We start from the raw sequence: 16,657 nt of genomic DNA on the forward strand, positions 1-16,657 counted from the left end.
AAAATGCTTCTTTATTATTACAAACACAGTATGTTCTTGAGAACAGTCAGTACAACATGTTGGCATGGAATGAGAAGCATTAGCTACCCATAGCCACAGTCTGACGTGGAGTCAGAGCAAAATAAAAGACCTCCAATGCTTCCATTACAGCTCTTATACCACAAACCTATACTGAAGAAGGTGAAGATGTTTACCTAAAAGATGTTCCAAAACCTCAAGGAAATTAATTTTTGTTCTTTTTTTTTTTTTTTTTACTTGATTCTTTACAAAAATCTATAGTTTGTTGGTAATTAGAGATGCACAGGTACAGAACATGCTTTTTTATTTGCTGTTATATGAAAAGGAAAGAAGTGCTGTGTGTTTGTAAAGATGTACTCTGACAGTTGATGCTCACCCACACAGTTCTTTAGCACTTCAGAGTGAGGTGTCCTGGGGTACCCCAAATTCCTTTCTTCTCCCTCCCCCTCTGCAGGTTCGAATGGGAGAAGAAGGTGCAAAAACTGCTTTCCCCACCCTTGCCCTGTGGGCTTGGGGGAACAACACAAGGTGCCTTGGCTGACCCATGTGGAAGCCCGTGCTGGAATGGGGCTGGTGGTTGGCTGGGGTTTTGTGCCCAGTATAAATGGTAAATGGACACTTTGTCTAGAGAAGCATAAATAGAGCAAGAGAGAATGGGAAAAGGTTCCTCGCCTTGAGAGGTTCAGCCTTGAGAGGTCCCCATCTTTACAGAGCGTCCAGCAGGACAGGTTCCTGCTGTGACTGGACCGTCCTCACTTTTGGACGACTCCTACCTTTTTGCATGGCGTTTTGTTTTGCCCCGTCCCTGCTTTTGGACGGTTCTCTCCACTTTTGCACCCTTCTGTGCAAACTTGCAGCCTTAGCAAGGCCTGGAGTCCTTTGAGAGAGCCACTGGTGACATCTGGACCGTCCCCTCTCAGACCATACCAGCAGCTGAGTTCCTGGCTGCCTTCCAGACTTGGGGATGTGAGCAGTTTTGGCTCTCCCCTGCCACTGTGAAGGCAATGTCGTCCCGTGATCATCCCACTCGTGGAAGGAGTGCCTGAGATGTTTCTGAGTTTGGCAGCTCTGCACGCGCCTTGGGATTCTGCTGCGTGGACAAACACTTCTCCCAGGCAACCAGCAATAGAACAAGGGGACACAGTCTCAAGTTGTGCCAGGGTAGGTGTAGGCTGGATGTTAGGAGGAAGTTCTTCCCAGAGAGAGTGATTGGCATTGGAATGGGCTGCCCAGGGAGGTGGTAGAGGCACCGTCCCTGGAGGTGTTCAAGAAAAGCCTGGATGAGGCATTTAGTGCCACGATCTAGTTGGCTAGGGCTGGGTGCTAGGTTGGTCTGGATGATCTTGGAGGTCTCTTCCAACTTGGTTGATTCTATTCTATTCTGTTGGATATTGTCTGCAGCGTCAGAAGCCTGCTTCTGCAGAGTAATCCAGTAAGGGTTCACTGCCAAACGCCTATCTCACTTCCATGAGTAAGACCTGCTGTTCTCTTAATCTTCTGCTCAACCTGAAGAAGGGTGTAAAGAACAGGGAGCCAGGCTCTTTTCAGTGCTATTCGGTGATAAGACAAGAACCTATGAGCACAGCTTCTAATACAGGAAACTCCATTTAAACCTAGAGCAAACCTTGTTTACTCACTCTGTATTTAACTTTCCTTTTGGATTGTGTTTCTCTGCTTTGTTTCTGTAAAATGCCTGCAGGAGACTGGGCCACTGAAAGCAGGTCAGAAACAGGATGACTTTTATTGTCCTTGGCAAAGAGGAAGGTTTTGTTTGGTCAAGAAAGGATGAAAACAAGCACCATGACCATATTTTAAACTCACTTTTAAATACTTGAGTGCTGAGTCAAAAAGCCAACTGTGAAGGTAACTATAACCTGAGGCTCTGACTATAAATTGAGTGGATTCAAAGAACATAGAAAAATACCTATTAAAAAAACTCTAAACCCACAGACCTGTGATTTTCATTCAAGGTTTGTTGAGTGCTGTGATCAACTGAAATGCTATTTTCCTTTAATGAACCACGTCACAGCATTATGACTGTCATAGCTCTTAAAACTATGTTGGCCTTGTGTGGAAGTGTTTGTGGCAGTTCCACTTCCACTGACTACAAGTTAACCAGTGTAAAAAACACACTATGCTTTCTTCCTTTGCCAAAGTAATTTAGAGTAACACTAAGAACAGAACATTATGTACTTTTTACCATTTCTTTTTCCATCTGGTAGCATTTGCTCACAAACACAGAGAAACTGATTCCTATTAGCTCTTACTAATTGCACCAGCTACAAAATACATTAAGTCAACCATAAAGATCTTAAAGTGACTATGAAGACAGAAAATGACAACAGAATATGGTTTTCATTGTATATGGGCTTTCAGCTATAAAGAAAAGAAACATCATGGGTGGAGCTGCTGATATTTGGCAAGTAGATCACACCAGGAGGCATGATAAAAAAATAGTTCTATCCATAGGCTAAATTATTTGGTGAGGAGACTGGTGTGACAAACACCACTGCTACATTCAGAAGGGTAGCAGAAACAGAAGGGTAGCAGAAATTTAGTCTTACATTTTCTGTTACTTTTACCATACCAGAAAAATGCATTAGCATTTAATCACATTCCCCTCAGGCAACTGAACCTTTCCCTGGATGCCCAGCCTCTTGATGGCTGTCTTTGGAGAAGGCTTGCACTGATTGCTTTCTTGGGTGTTTGCTCCAGTTTGAGGAGGGCCAAAGAAACTTCTTTGCACAAATCCAGTCTTGATGGAAAGGACTATTTTAATCCTCACTTACAGCTGTTTAAGGCACAAAAAATATGCATAACTTGGAGGTAATTGAAAATATTGGCATCCATATTTTCTGAATCTGCACAGGGCCCAATATCCTTCACTGAGATGAACCAACACATTACTCTTTCACCCTGGATTAGTAAGAGTAGAGGATGGACATAGTTCCAGAGGCCATGAAAAACAATTAAAACCAAGGACATTTAGGGACAAAGCAAGAAGGTCAAACTTCACCTGCAAAGCTAGCTAGACACATAAAGGATAAGAAGAATTCCACAGGTGTGCTGGTAATAAGAGGAGATTCAGAGAAAATGTGGCATCTTTTTGGATGGGAGAGATATACAGAATATATTAAATTACTCAATACTTTTATTGTCTTGGCCTTCATAACCAAAATTGGCTTCCAGCCCTTCTCACTTACAGCCTGATATCAGAGAATCATAGAATAGAATAGAATCATAGAGTCAACGAGGTTGAAAGAGACCTCCAAGATCATCCAGTCCAACCTAGCACCCAGCCCTAGCCAGTCAACTAGACCATGGCACTAAATGCCTCAGCCAGGCTTTTCTTGAACACCTCCAGGGATGGTGACTCCACCACCTCCCTGAGCAGCCCATTCCAATGGCAAATCACTCTCTCTGGGAAGAATTTCGTCTGATATCATAGAACCATAGAATTATGGAATGTTTCAGGTTGGAAGGGATTTTAAAGGTCATGTAGTCCAAGTACCTTTCAATGAGCTGGGGCATCTTCAGCTAGATCAGATTGCGCACAACTCTGTCCAATCTGACCTTGAATGTTTCCAGGGATGGGGCATCTACCACTTCTCTGGGCAACCTATGCCAGTGTTTCACCACCCTCATCATGAAAAAATTCCTTTTTTAAATGGAGTCTCAGTCTGCCCTGTTTAATTTTCAACTCTTTTCCCTGATAAAAATATTGTCTCCATCTTCCTTAGAAGTACCCTTTAAGTACTGAAATGCTGCAATAACATCTCAGAATCTTCTCCTTTCCAGGCTGAACTCAAATTCTCAAGCATTTCTTTAAGCCAGTCTTAAGAGGTCAGACTCAAGAAAGGAAGAAAAAAAAAAAAAGGTGGGGAGTGAGGGAGTGTACCCTTGTGTTAAAGAGCTTGAAAAGCATATTCTGTCCAGTTAGCCAGAGAGAAGTTATGGGGGTTGCTCGTCCATAACAAGTAATTAGTAATTATCCAGTGTGGAAAAGAGAGAATTTTCTAAGTCCTACAGAGAAGAGCATGAGATAGCACAGCTACTTGAAGTTGAAGACAGGCCACTTCCCTGAGGATGAAAATTAAACAGTGGAATACTTCATCAGAAGAAGTGGGGGAGCATTAAGCTCTTGCAGAGACATTGAATTTCATTTTAAAAGGCAGCCATCGATTCACCTCCTGGGAGCCATCCTGTAGTCAGCGTTCAGAGCCAGCCTGTGCGGATCACCCTGTATTTCCATGGCAACACTTGGGCTTCTTTGTGATGAGCTGCCCCAGTGTAATGGCATGACACATGAGATTGGGTCAGAGTCCTCAGTGTGTGTCCTGTCATGTTGCATGCCAGATCTTGGTAGGAACACAGTATGGGTCAACTTCTCTAACGCTACCAGAGCAAGACAAGTCCCATCTTGGAGCTATAAGGCTAGCCCTACAAGGCTATTTCAAACATTCTTGGCTTAGGGGCATCACAGCCTTGTTTTGAATTTCCTTCCATCACTGTCATTCACATCAGTCTTTGGATCAAAAGACTTCTCAGGCTGAGCAGCTTCCATTCATCTCGCATTCCATTCATGTCTGAAATATAACTGCTTCGGCTGTGTGCTAAGGAAAAAATCCAACCACTCCTCCTGCACACCAACAAAATCCTTTTGCAGGGTTTTTCACAACTAACTGTTGGCAGGCAACTGGAAATACCCCTAGTGTGGTTGTGCAAAGAACAGTTAGAATTGATACTTTAATGATTGCTAGGAAGATCTGACACCAAAACCAGAGGACAATTAGCAATCATTTAAAGAGCAGACTGTTGCTACAAAATGTGAGTCCCAAATCCAGTTTTCACTCCTCTCTTCTGAAGCAATAAATGTTTTCTATTTCTCCAGCTCTAAGCCTGCCAAACACATTATGGCTGATCTAGGCTATTATTAACATCATTACCAATCTGTTAGTCCATGTTCCTAGTGAAGAGGTTTTGGCAAACCCAGAGAATTTGCCCGTATTAATAAATAACAGTGGTTGATCAATACTGCATAAACTGAAGGCCAGCTGGCACACTGAGCATTTCTCATCTTCACAAAATCAGGAGACAGACTTACCTGAACTACACTGGCATTCATCTGTAGTGTGACCTAACTCCTGAGCTGGGTCTGGGACACTGTAATTATGGCAATGCTAAGAAATTATTGATGAGGGGAAAAAAAGAGTGCTCAGATCTGTGCACTAGCCTCTGTAAAGAACTAAAGGCACAAATAGAGGCAGTCAGGGTATCTCAGCTGCACAACACTAGCAGCATTCATATAGCATTACTAAATTACAGTGCTGTAAATTATCCAGTGTGGCTTTTAGACTTGCCTTCTCTGGTTGAAAGCAGAGGGTCCAAAATGAAAGTGTTATTCTAGGCAGCAAGCCTATTATGAAGGAAATATGTGGTGTGAACATAATTTCACTACTACCTAGCTGTCTTTTTTGCCTTAGTCTCCATTCTTTGAATGCTTGTGTACTAATATAGCATCATAAGATACATGACAAATAGCTTAAGAGCCTAACTGGTAAATGAATATGCCAATGCACCAATTTTTGCTAGTAGATAGAATCATAGAAAAAAGAAAAAGAAGCAGAAGGCTGAGTAGGGATATTACAAGAACAGAGTCCATGTGGCCACATGAAAACCAAGATGTGACATATTGCTTTTAATCAGTTGCTTCATAAATAAAATAATTGCTAAAGTAGTAGAGTTCTGGGATGTCTACCTACTGGTATGCCTAAATGGGAAGCAAAAAGGTAAAGGATTCACCCAAGATAACATGTAAACAGGCTCTGGACATGGAAGCCTTGCCAGCAGCTGGTTAGTTCTGAAGGAGAAGTAACATCTTTCACAGACAATGCATGCAAGGAGATAAACTACAGTTCTCTGCAAATGAGAGCAAAATGTGCCTGCCCAGAAATACACAAGCATGAGAATCCCTGGGCTACTTGGATGCATGGCTAGGAACAGTCAGATAAGCATCTTATCCAGTCAAACCCAGATATTATAGATATAAAGAACATATATATATACACTATTTCCACTTGTTATTTGACAATGAACTCTGATGGAATTAAAGACATCACCAAAAATATAACATTCAAATGTATAGTGTGCTTCAAGGCTACTTTGCCTTTGTACAAACCTCATCCCTTCAAAAATCAACTCTCTTAAATGTTAAGGGCATATTTAACTGCTCTAATTACCTTAAACTCTCACAAGAGAAAGTGAAAGTGGACCTCATTGTTTGACTCCAGATAGATGTGTCAGAGAAATGAGTATATCCATAGAAATTAAGTGTGGAGATGGGCTCATGACCATATAACCAGGAACTTTAGAAGTAATTCAGTCAGTTTGAGAAACAAATTGGGTTTGGAGCTTTGCACCACTGCATAATGGAAACTTTAACTAAAAATTAAGAAGCTTGTCCAACCTTAGTATTTCCTGGCTCTAATTCAGCTAGGTCTGCTATAAACTCTTCCATTTATGACGGCAAATGACACTCTGTCTTTGAACTATGGAGACTTTTCATTCACACTTCAGCTGTGGAGACAGAAGAATGGTGACCATTGCCTTTGCTTTACTAATGGTTGTGTGCCAAAGGAACATTAGATGTGCTAGTTTGAAGCAGGCTAGAATGTTTTGGTGAGAAGAACTAGATTACAGGCTGTGAAAAGAAGAGAGTGGTGATGTCTACTTCACTCATAGGCTTGCTGAGAGATACAAGAAGAATCAAAACATAGATAAGGCACTCACTTCTACTTCTCTTGTTGGGGAGCTCCGAGCTGCATCTCTCTCTGTAGCCTCTGTGACTAATCCACTTTGCTTCCCAACCCCCTGGCTGAACCTCCATTCTTCCTTGGGACTGGGGTAAGGTTGAGAAGGGTAGGGGGAAGGTGAAGGGGAGGTTGAGAGCCCCTCCTGGGGACTCAGTTTTCTGGGAGGGCTGTTGTGTTTCTGTATTCCCTTTTCCCTTGTCTATTTCTGTATGTAACTGTATATACTGTAAATATCTGCTTGTATATTGAGCTAAGCTGTAAATAATAAGCTCCATTCAATCTCCAGAGCTGGCTGAGTCTAATCTGGGTCATTTCCAAAGTGGGGGTGGGGGGGCAGGGACCAAACCATCGCAATAGAAAACATTAAATACTCTAGGTCATATTATTTTCTCCTCTAATAAAACAGATAGTGTTGTACAGGTGTTACAACATCTTCAAAAAGAAAGGAATTATTTATTTGAAGAGATGGAGAAGATTTTGCATGGAGTGTGGGACATGCCACCATTCACAAGCAATAATTCTCTTCTTAGACCCTTAAAATCATTCACAGGATTCTCAGTTCATTAGATCTGGTTCCACTACTTGCAAAATAAGCTACGTATATTCAGACCAGTGCAGAATCAGTAGCTTAGAGTAGTAATTAGCATTCATACTGGAATTCCCACGAGGAAAAATGTTGTTGCTGTTTACCATTTGAGATCACTGGATTTTAAGTTAATTTTCACATGAATTGATCCAGCATTTTGCTGCAGGAAATATTGATTGAGCACACTGGAGTTTCTTTTAAGCTCCAATTTTCAGAGCATGGAAAACATGCACGTAATGAAGATACAAGCAAACACTGATTTTGGAGATTGATTCTTAATTTCATGACTTGTTGCCTTAAGTAAAAGAGGAAGACTAAAGAGACAAAAGAGAGATGAGATTTAGGCCTATTAATAGTATAATAAATAGCATCTTTTAAAGTTGACTGCTGTTATATGAAAACAGCAGCTGGCAAATACAATCAGCCCACAACATGCAAAAATTGTGAATGATTGAGGAACAATTGAGGATTTTCCTCCAGAAATTGCAGTCTTCTTACCATCTGTCTTCAACTACTAGCTGAAGCAGAGAAGCATTGCAACTTACTTCTTGTTCCTTTAATTCTTCTGGCATTACAAATGTCTGTATACTCCTACACTTTCAACAGTGAGTACCTTCTTATCTACAATGAGTACCTCCTTACCTCTGTCTGTATTTCCCTTATGTTAAAAATAGCCAACAGGATTCAGATGTCCCTGTTAATGCACAGATCACTGATCCCTACTAAATACTAGAAGATGAAGAACAAATACACCTCCTGCTCCCTGTGAGGAGAGGCTGAGGGAGCTGGGGCTGTTTAGCCTGGAGAAGAGGAGGCTCAGGGGGGACCTCATTGTTGTCTACAACTATCTGAAGGGAGATTGTAGCCAGGTGGGGGTTGGTCTCTTCTGCCAGGCAACCAGCAACAGAACAAGGGGACACAGTCTCAAGTTGTGCCTGGGGAAGTCTAGGCTGGGTGTTAGGAGGAAGTTGCTGCCAGAGAGAGTGATTGGCATTGGAATGGGCTACCTTTAATTCTTCTGGCATTACAAACGTCTGTATACTCCTACACTTTCAACAATAAGCACCTCCTTATCAACAATGAGTACCTCCTTACCTCTGTCTGTTTCCCTTATGTTAAAAATTGCCAGCAGGATTCAGATGTCCCTGTTAATGCACAGATCACTGATCCCTGCTAAGTACCAGAAGATGAAGAATAAATACACCTCCTGCTTCTAATTTTCCAGCTGGCCACAGAGGAGACAGGATATAGCCTGGCATTTATCCAGTAAGAAGGGAAAAAAAGAGAGAAATGAACACTCTAAGCAGATATGTTCTCCTGAAAGCAGTTAATTGCACTGCTTGCATGAATACAGGTGAACAAAGTTTCATCTGTTTCTTCCTATGCGAATGAAAACAGAGATATCAGGGAAATCTGACATGGTAGCTACAGGAATTGGTTACATGGTTGGATGTACTTAAGTAAAACACCAAATTTCAGGAAAGGCTAACTATTGAAACATCTGTGCAGCACCCTCAAAACTCCTTTTAATTCAATCAGTTTCATCAAATATTTGCTGAAGGTTATCAATGAAGACTTGGGAGTCATGTGAAAGAGAGAGCTAAACTTTAGCGCATGCTTTTCCGAACAGCGATTGACATGTACCATGGAAACTCATTCAAGTCTAACAAATGCAAAACAAATCCCAGGTGAAAAAGCATGTATGTATGGGAGGAGATTTAACAAGGCCAAGTGCAGGGTTCTGCACTTTGGCCACAACAACCCCAAGCAGTGCTATAGGCTGGGGACAGAGTGGCTGGAGAGCAGCCAGGAGGAAAGGGACCTGGGGGTACTGGTAGATAGTAGGCTGAAGATGAGGCAGCAGTGTGCCCAGGTAGCCCAGAGAGCCAATGGCATCCTGGCCTGCATCAGGAACAGTGTGGCCAGTAGGACAAGAGAGGTTATTCTGCCCCTGTACTCAACACTGGTCAGGCCACACCTTGAGTGCTGTGTCCAGTTCTGGGCCCCTCAATTCAAGAGAGATGTTGAGGTGGAACACGTTTGAGCTCTGTGGTAACGGGTTGGACTTGATGATCTGTGAGGTCTCTTCCACCCCTGGTGATACTGTGATAGTATGATACTATGATACTATGTCCAGAGAAGGACAACAAAGCTGGTGAGGGGCCTGGAGCACAAATCCTATGAGGAGAGGCTGAGGGAGCTGGGGGTGTTTAGCCTGGAGAAGAGGAGGCTCAGGGGTGATCTTATTACTGTCTACAACTATCTGAAGGGGCATTGTAGCCAGGTGGAGGGTGGCCTCTTCTCCCAGGTAACCAGCAATAGAACAAGGGGACAGTCTCAAGTTGTGCCAGGGTAGGTATAGGCTGGATATTAGGAAGAAGTTCTTGGCAGAGAGAGTGATTGGCATTGGAATGGGCTGCCCAGGGAGGTAGTGGAGGCACCGTCCCTGGGGGGTCTTCAAGTAAAGCCTGGCTGAGGCACTTAGTGCCATGCTCTAGTTGACTGGCTAGGGCTGGGTGCTAGGTTGGCCTGGATGATCTTGGAGGTCTCTTCCAACCTGGTTGATTCTATGATTCTACTGATGCTGGACTCAATCCCCTTGTCCAGGTCGTCAATAAAGATACTAACTGGATGCCTTCATTCTGCAAAGATGAAAGGTTCTAGTTTAAAAAGCAGTGACAATAAAATGCCTTTGTATATTTTTTTTTTAATAGTGAAGAGTTTAAACTGCAGACAACAAAGAGATTGCATACATTGCTTGCAGAGTTTTAAAACAAAATTCCAGGTGAAACCCTACAGGACCTTTATATTCCACATTAATGAAGTGATTAGAGCCCTCTGACATGTTTCTACAGACACTCACTTTGGTTGCTGCAGAGAACAACTCTGGTTGCTGCAGAGAACAACTCTGAGACCTAATGAGTCCGTTGCTTATTTTATTTAGATGGGGTATAGACACTACCAGCCACACCAGGCATTTATTTCATTCAGAGCAACCTGAGTTTCTAGAAAAGAAGCTCCTGTATTTACAGTCTTTGTTCCCTGGATGCATACCCTTTACAGTTCTTTTATCTTTTAATGATTACACAGAAGAATGGTATTAAAAGTCAATTATCCAATGTGCTTTTGCTCCCCCCCCCCCCCCCCGGGTTATTTATGCTTGTACTGTTATCTCAGCTGTGTCACTGTAAAATTTGGAAGAGCTTCCAGGAAACCAGTGCAGTTACTCCAGATAAATGTTGTTATCACTTATATCCAAATGTTGCTTTTAGTCATGCAAGACATTTAGCTTTCCTGCATGTTCTCATTTCTATATAATGATAAAAAGAAGCCATTATCAGAGTAATGGCGTAGAGCTTGGAATGGCCATGAGACAGAGAAGAGATCAGAAATTGAGAGATCAGTTCTGATGACCTTGACATCTTTTCTAGTCCTAAGTAGCTCCATCAAATTCAGTGAAGTAATTGGCATTGCTATTGAGTGAGTAATGCTATAGAGTGAGAGTACTCAGTTGTAGTGAAAGTCCTCTTCTGTTGCATGATCTGAGAAACTGAAGTTCAGCAAACATGATGGATTCCAAGACAGGGAGATAGGATGCTTAAGGAATAATTGTAACCATGAAAAAAAGGAAAAGCAAGGAGACCATAGCAGTTCTTAAAATTAGACAGAACCTTATAATTCCCAAGTAAAAAAGGGATTTGTTTCAACTGTATGGGTGTATGTAGAGGGCATGATATGAAGAACACTAATAAATTAGGCAAGCTTCACTGTACTTCTTTACTAAATGCACTAGGCAGAGAATGGTACCATTCCTATTTTTGGTATGAGTTTAATGTCAGAAGCCATGCATTATATTAAGACAGTGGAAAACTGCATACACACTCTGAAACTTGCAGAAAAGCACTCTGTAATTTGAATTAGCTCATTGCAATAAGAAAGGAACTGGTATTCTCTGTAATGAATTTTTAAAGCTCAGGAGGAAAAAAAAATGCATAATGAACCTTTGTTAATCAGGAAAATAAAATGAAAGATGAACAATTTGATAGTTGTGTAAAGGAGCAGGCAGTATTTGCAAGTAGAAGCTCCACATGAAGAAGCAAGCAGAGAGACTACCAGAGGAGTGGGAGATCAACAACCATGACTTCATGGTATTCTGACTAGACTGACAAAATACCTTGCCAAGAATGAAAACAGAATGCTAATGGCCAGAAGACATTTATGTTTCAGCATAGCTACTACAACAGGCAGGTAAAACCCCAGCATTCCTCTGTACCAATCTTAGAAAAGTGTGGTGGTTGCTATGTGTGACAATACAGAGGGGAAATAAACTAGAGAAAAATGGAAAATAAAACCTCTTTGTAGGACAGAATTTGCTCTAAGTTTCTTCTCACTCCAGCCTTTGGCATGACAAACTTCTGTTAGCTGGGGAAAGGGGGATTGCCTGCTGGGTAAAGTGGAAGAAGGTATTTCAGAGGCTGACTCCATCTCTATACCTAAATTTCTGCATGACCTTGAATGAGCCACTCAAGACCAAACTTAATTCTTACGCTTTGCTAACAGTTTCTATTAAAATGGATCTTTCCCCTAAAATAGTCTAATTAGAATTCATTCCCCTCATTTCAGGGGTTAATTCATTTGGTCGAATTAATGTTTTGTTTTCTATCACCTTCATTCTTCTTAAGCAAGAGACTTACAGTGGACACTTAACTGCCTCTACGTTTGGGAAAAAAATCAGGCTCTTATTGCAGAATTTCATCCACAAACATGGTGGCAGAAACAGAAGTCTGACTCAGGGAGATACAGCGAGAGTAATTCATTAGAGCATTTAGGATGTATTTGATGCATGAGAAAACCCTGTGGAAACCGGTTTGAGGTGGATGCAGCAATAGTCCTTTTGCCTCCTAGATGGAGCTAAAGCACTTGTCTGCCGTGTCTTGGCTTGTGGGATGGAGGCAAGCAAGTAACCTGGCAAACATCAGTCCTTTCTCCTTTATTTCATGATTTGTAATTTTATATGCTCCTAAGAACACATTTACAGAACAATACTCATAAAAATGTTGGTCTCCCTTTGAGAAGGGCAAACTATTGCCACTGTAAATCACTTTAAAACGTGCAGAGCTTTTTCTAGCTCCCGTGTAGCCAGGCAGTGCTGCACACTAGATGTATGCTCCAGCAAGCACTGCCAGGTAGCCAGTACAGCTTCCTGGAAGATTAATGTTCAGTATTCTTCCCCTTAGTCCTCGTCAAGGACAGATAAAGGACTTCTGGCCTCGGGACAGAAAGTGAATATGCAGGCTAGATGAGACCTCTTCTGCTTCTAAAAAGGAAGAGTGTTGGAGAAATTCTTGCTAGCAGAGGACACAAAATGATAAACATGAGCAACCCGTGCAGGGAGCATCCTTGAATCCATCTTGGGAGTTAAGATACCAGGCGCTGGGTAGTTCCCCCGACATGCAGCTGCAGGGGGTGGAGTGCCAGCTGCAGGTGGGCAGAGTTAGCCAGCCCCAGAGGCTGACCCTCAGATTGTTATTGTATATTACCCTATCCATGCCTTACATGTAACCCTGTACCCTCTATATGTAACCAATCTTGGTGGAGCATGCCTCTTGCAAGAATGCATATAAGTACTGTACCATGGAAATAAAGCATCTAACCATATTGGTGAACAAAGAGCCATTGTACCCAGGTGCTCCACTGGCATTAATATAAGAGATGCCACGATGTTGCAAGCAAGGAATTTGAAAACCAAAGCTACAAACCAGGAGGCCATCACAAGATGAGTGTGCACACAAAAGTCAAGCAACGCTTGCAGCATTATTCACTTGTGAACCAACATAATCTAACAACATCTGGCAAGAAAAGCCCACAACAAATCCAACAGTGCCATTCACATATATGTACTCTGTTTCTGGGATGATTAAGAATGTTAGGAGAATGGTATTCCTCTTTCTGGTGAAACTGTGGTTAAGCCATAAGCACTTGTATGAGTCCGCATCTGTCTCTGCAGTTCAGTACCAATCAGTATAACTCATTTAATCTGCACAATATTCTTTGTGTTGAGCATCAGTGTTCAGTGCACTCCACACATTCATGGTTTGGAGTGAATAGACTGAAAAGGGAGGTCTTTCAGAACAACCGTAGAGAGGAAGTGGAAGGGGAAGAGCCAAAAGCACTGTGCAGTAAGACAAAATTTGACTTAAAACAGGTGTAACCTGAGCTTAGGAACATGAAAAGCGTTGTAACACCATACCTACAGAAGAATGACTCACACATTAAGAGACAGAAGATGAAGTGGTGGCTGGTGGTCAGTGCAGCAGATACAGGTCAGTGTCATCTAGCACTTGGGAAAAAGATATTGGCTATCTAGAAACCCTATGAGGAGAGGCTGAGGGAGCTGGGGCTGTTTAGCCTGGAGAAGAGGAGGCTCAGAGGCGACTGAAGGGAAGTTGTAGCCAGGTGGGGTTGGTCTCTTCTCCCAGACAACCAGCAACAGAACAAGGGGACACAGTCTCAAGTTGTGCCAGGGGAAAGTCTAGGCTGGATGTTAGGAGGAAGTTGTTGTCAGAGAGAGTGATTGGCATTGGAATGGGCTGCCCAGGGAGGTGGTGGAGTCGCAGTCCCTGGAGACGTTCAAGAAAAGACTGAATGAGGCACTTAGTGCCATGGTCTAGTTGAGTGGCTAGGGCTGGGTGCTAGGTTGGACTGAATGATCTTGAAGGTCTCTTACAACCTGATTGATTCTGTGATTCTAAACTAGCAAGTTGGAGTCACTGCAGAAGGTGCAATCCTTTCCTCTGGGTTACCAGGCTTCTGTCTCTAATTTTTGGATTCATGAAACACACAGATCTGATGTGAGGCCACAGAGACATTGATGGATCTTCATGCCTAGCATCTGGCCTATCTGCATTACTCATGGCTTTAATGCCATTAATTTATTGCATTTTTTTGCAATGGGTTTTAATGATTTAATTTGCTGCTTGAGATGATTTATAATTATTTAATTCATGTTTGTTCCCTTATGTTGCTGCATATAATAACCTATGGCACTGATCCTACAAATGACTTCCTTATTGGTGTGTCTCCACTGTGGATCTGCATAAAGGGTCTATGCATTTGACATTGACTTTCCTTACTACTTTGAATTAAGCAGTAATTATCTATGAAAATTGTATTTGGATTCAAGTCTATATGGATTTTCAACTCTCTGATAGAATCAACCTGTAATACACTTCAACTAATCTGAGAGATCAGTTTAGTGAAGTGGAATGGAGTGGAAATTAATGAATGCAAATATGCAAATGTAGACTATTTGCTTGGTAATGAGTGGATCATGTTGGAGAAGTCTCCTGTAAGTGATATGTAGACAAACCTCTGTAGTCAACAATTCTACCTCTTGGTGGGGCTGTAAAAGCAATCTTTTAAAAAGTTACTATCTTTAGAGCCAAGGGTGTTTGTTTACCCTATTGCCATGATTGAGAGATGGGCAGAACAGCTTGATGCAAGCCATGTTCTGTTTATTGTACTTCAAGCACTTGGTTATATGCCTTAACATACAAGCTAAAAGATCATGCCAAATCCTAGTTGGTCATTAAGACAGGCCTCAGTACATACCTCATTGAGACAGACCTTGTACATTAGCAACTAGATAAGCAAAGGTTAACAAAACTGCAGGTTCATGTTTTACATTGTATTGTCTGCTGTAACATTCTCTAAGGCCATTGCAACCCTCTATTTACTTAACTGAGTACTTTTCCCCTTTATACTTTCTTAACCCATGGCTTATGTTCCAGTATGTCAAGATCAAGCAACTGTACAGCACTAAAAGTCCTGCCATTCCCAACACCCTACCCCTCCTCCGGCCCTTATCTTATCCTTATCTATAATAGAATCCTTGTGGCTTAGAGGAATGAAAACCCTTAAACTACTTCTTGATTTTGAAAATCAGGCATTCCTATTGTGATGCCAGGTAGATGTTACAAAATCAGGGGTATTTGGAAATGAAACTCAAGCTTTAAAACCAGACATACGTGGTCACATCTTTATACATGTTCCACATTTGGCGTATACCAAATGATCACAAGACAAAACCTTATGAACAGGTTTGAAATCCTAAAATTCTGCATTTTCTCTTCCAATCCTGCTTAAGCATTACAAAAAACTTGTTCCTGGCTAGTAGCCAAATTCCATAACACCTCTCTATTTTTCACACTGTGTACTCCTCTGTAAAGTGACTCAAAGATGAAAGTATGCCATGGTCTATAAAACATGTTAGGTTTTGCAGTTTATGTTTTGTCATAAGACCCAGTACAATGCAGGCTGAAATAAGAAGCATTATTTAAGCCTTTAAAGAATATCTACACAGACCACATCTTATCACTATCCTCTGGCAAAATCACTACTGAAGTTTGGGGAAGATTCTCAACCAGCAAATGCAGTTCATACCACCTGGCATACCTGGTTGCACAAGTGAATAAAAACCTCTTCCAAGCTGTAAACTAAAGTTTACATCACTTGTCCTTCAAATGTTCCATGCCTGTGTATGCCCACAGCTTTTCTTTGTGATTTTAATTTGCATTTAAACATGTTTTCAGAAAGAAAACCACCTGCCCAAAGGATTAGAATCACATGAATGCATTGCACTCACTGGAATCCAAACGAGGACTTTTCCTCTGTGCTTTAACAGAGCTGCCATAGAACTGCTTTGCACTCAGAAGACGGAGTGTCGACACGGGTTGAAAGTTCAGCTGAGAAACCAAGTCCATAGCCTAGTCTACAGCTGGAAATTAATATTGATTAAACTGCAATTACTTTATAACAGGATTTGCATGGCAGTTGATGACAGAAGGGAACAAACATGTAACCTATTGCTGGCGGCCCATGGATACAGAGCTGACCAGCTTTGGAATGAACGCAGTCTCTGTGATCTGGAACCCCACAGCAAACCCCAGTGGAGGGAGAAGTAAGGTATTCAGAAGTTTTCTTCGTGACTGTTACTTGAATTGAAGCTCTAACACATTGATTTTTAAACAAACCCCCTGTTTTCATAGGAAAAGGGATTCCTCCTGTGCTATTGAATAGCTATTAGGCACCACAAAGTTTAGCAAGACCTGCAAAGAGGAAAGTGTGATCTGTGGGGAAGGCATATATGTATGAGAAACAGCAAATAGCACACAGGAATCGAGACCACTGGGAATGCTGGGGGTTTATGTGAAAATGCTGCAACATTTCATGAGCTACAAGT

The sequence above is a fragment of the Pogoniulus pusillus genome, chromosome 7 (assembly GCF_015220805.1).
Source record: "Pogoniulus pusillus isolate bPogPus1 chromosome 7, bPogPus1.pri, whole genome shotgun sequence".
NCBI lineage: Eukaryota > Metazoa > Chordata > Aves > Piciformes > Lybiidae > Pogoniulus > Pogoniulus pusillus.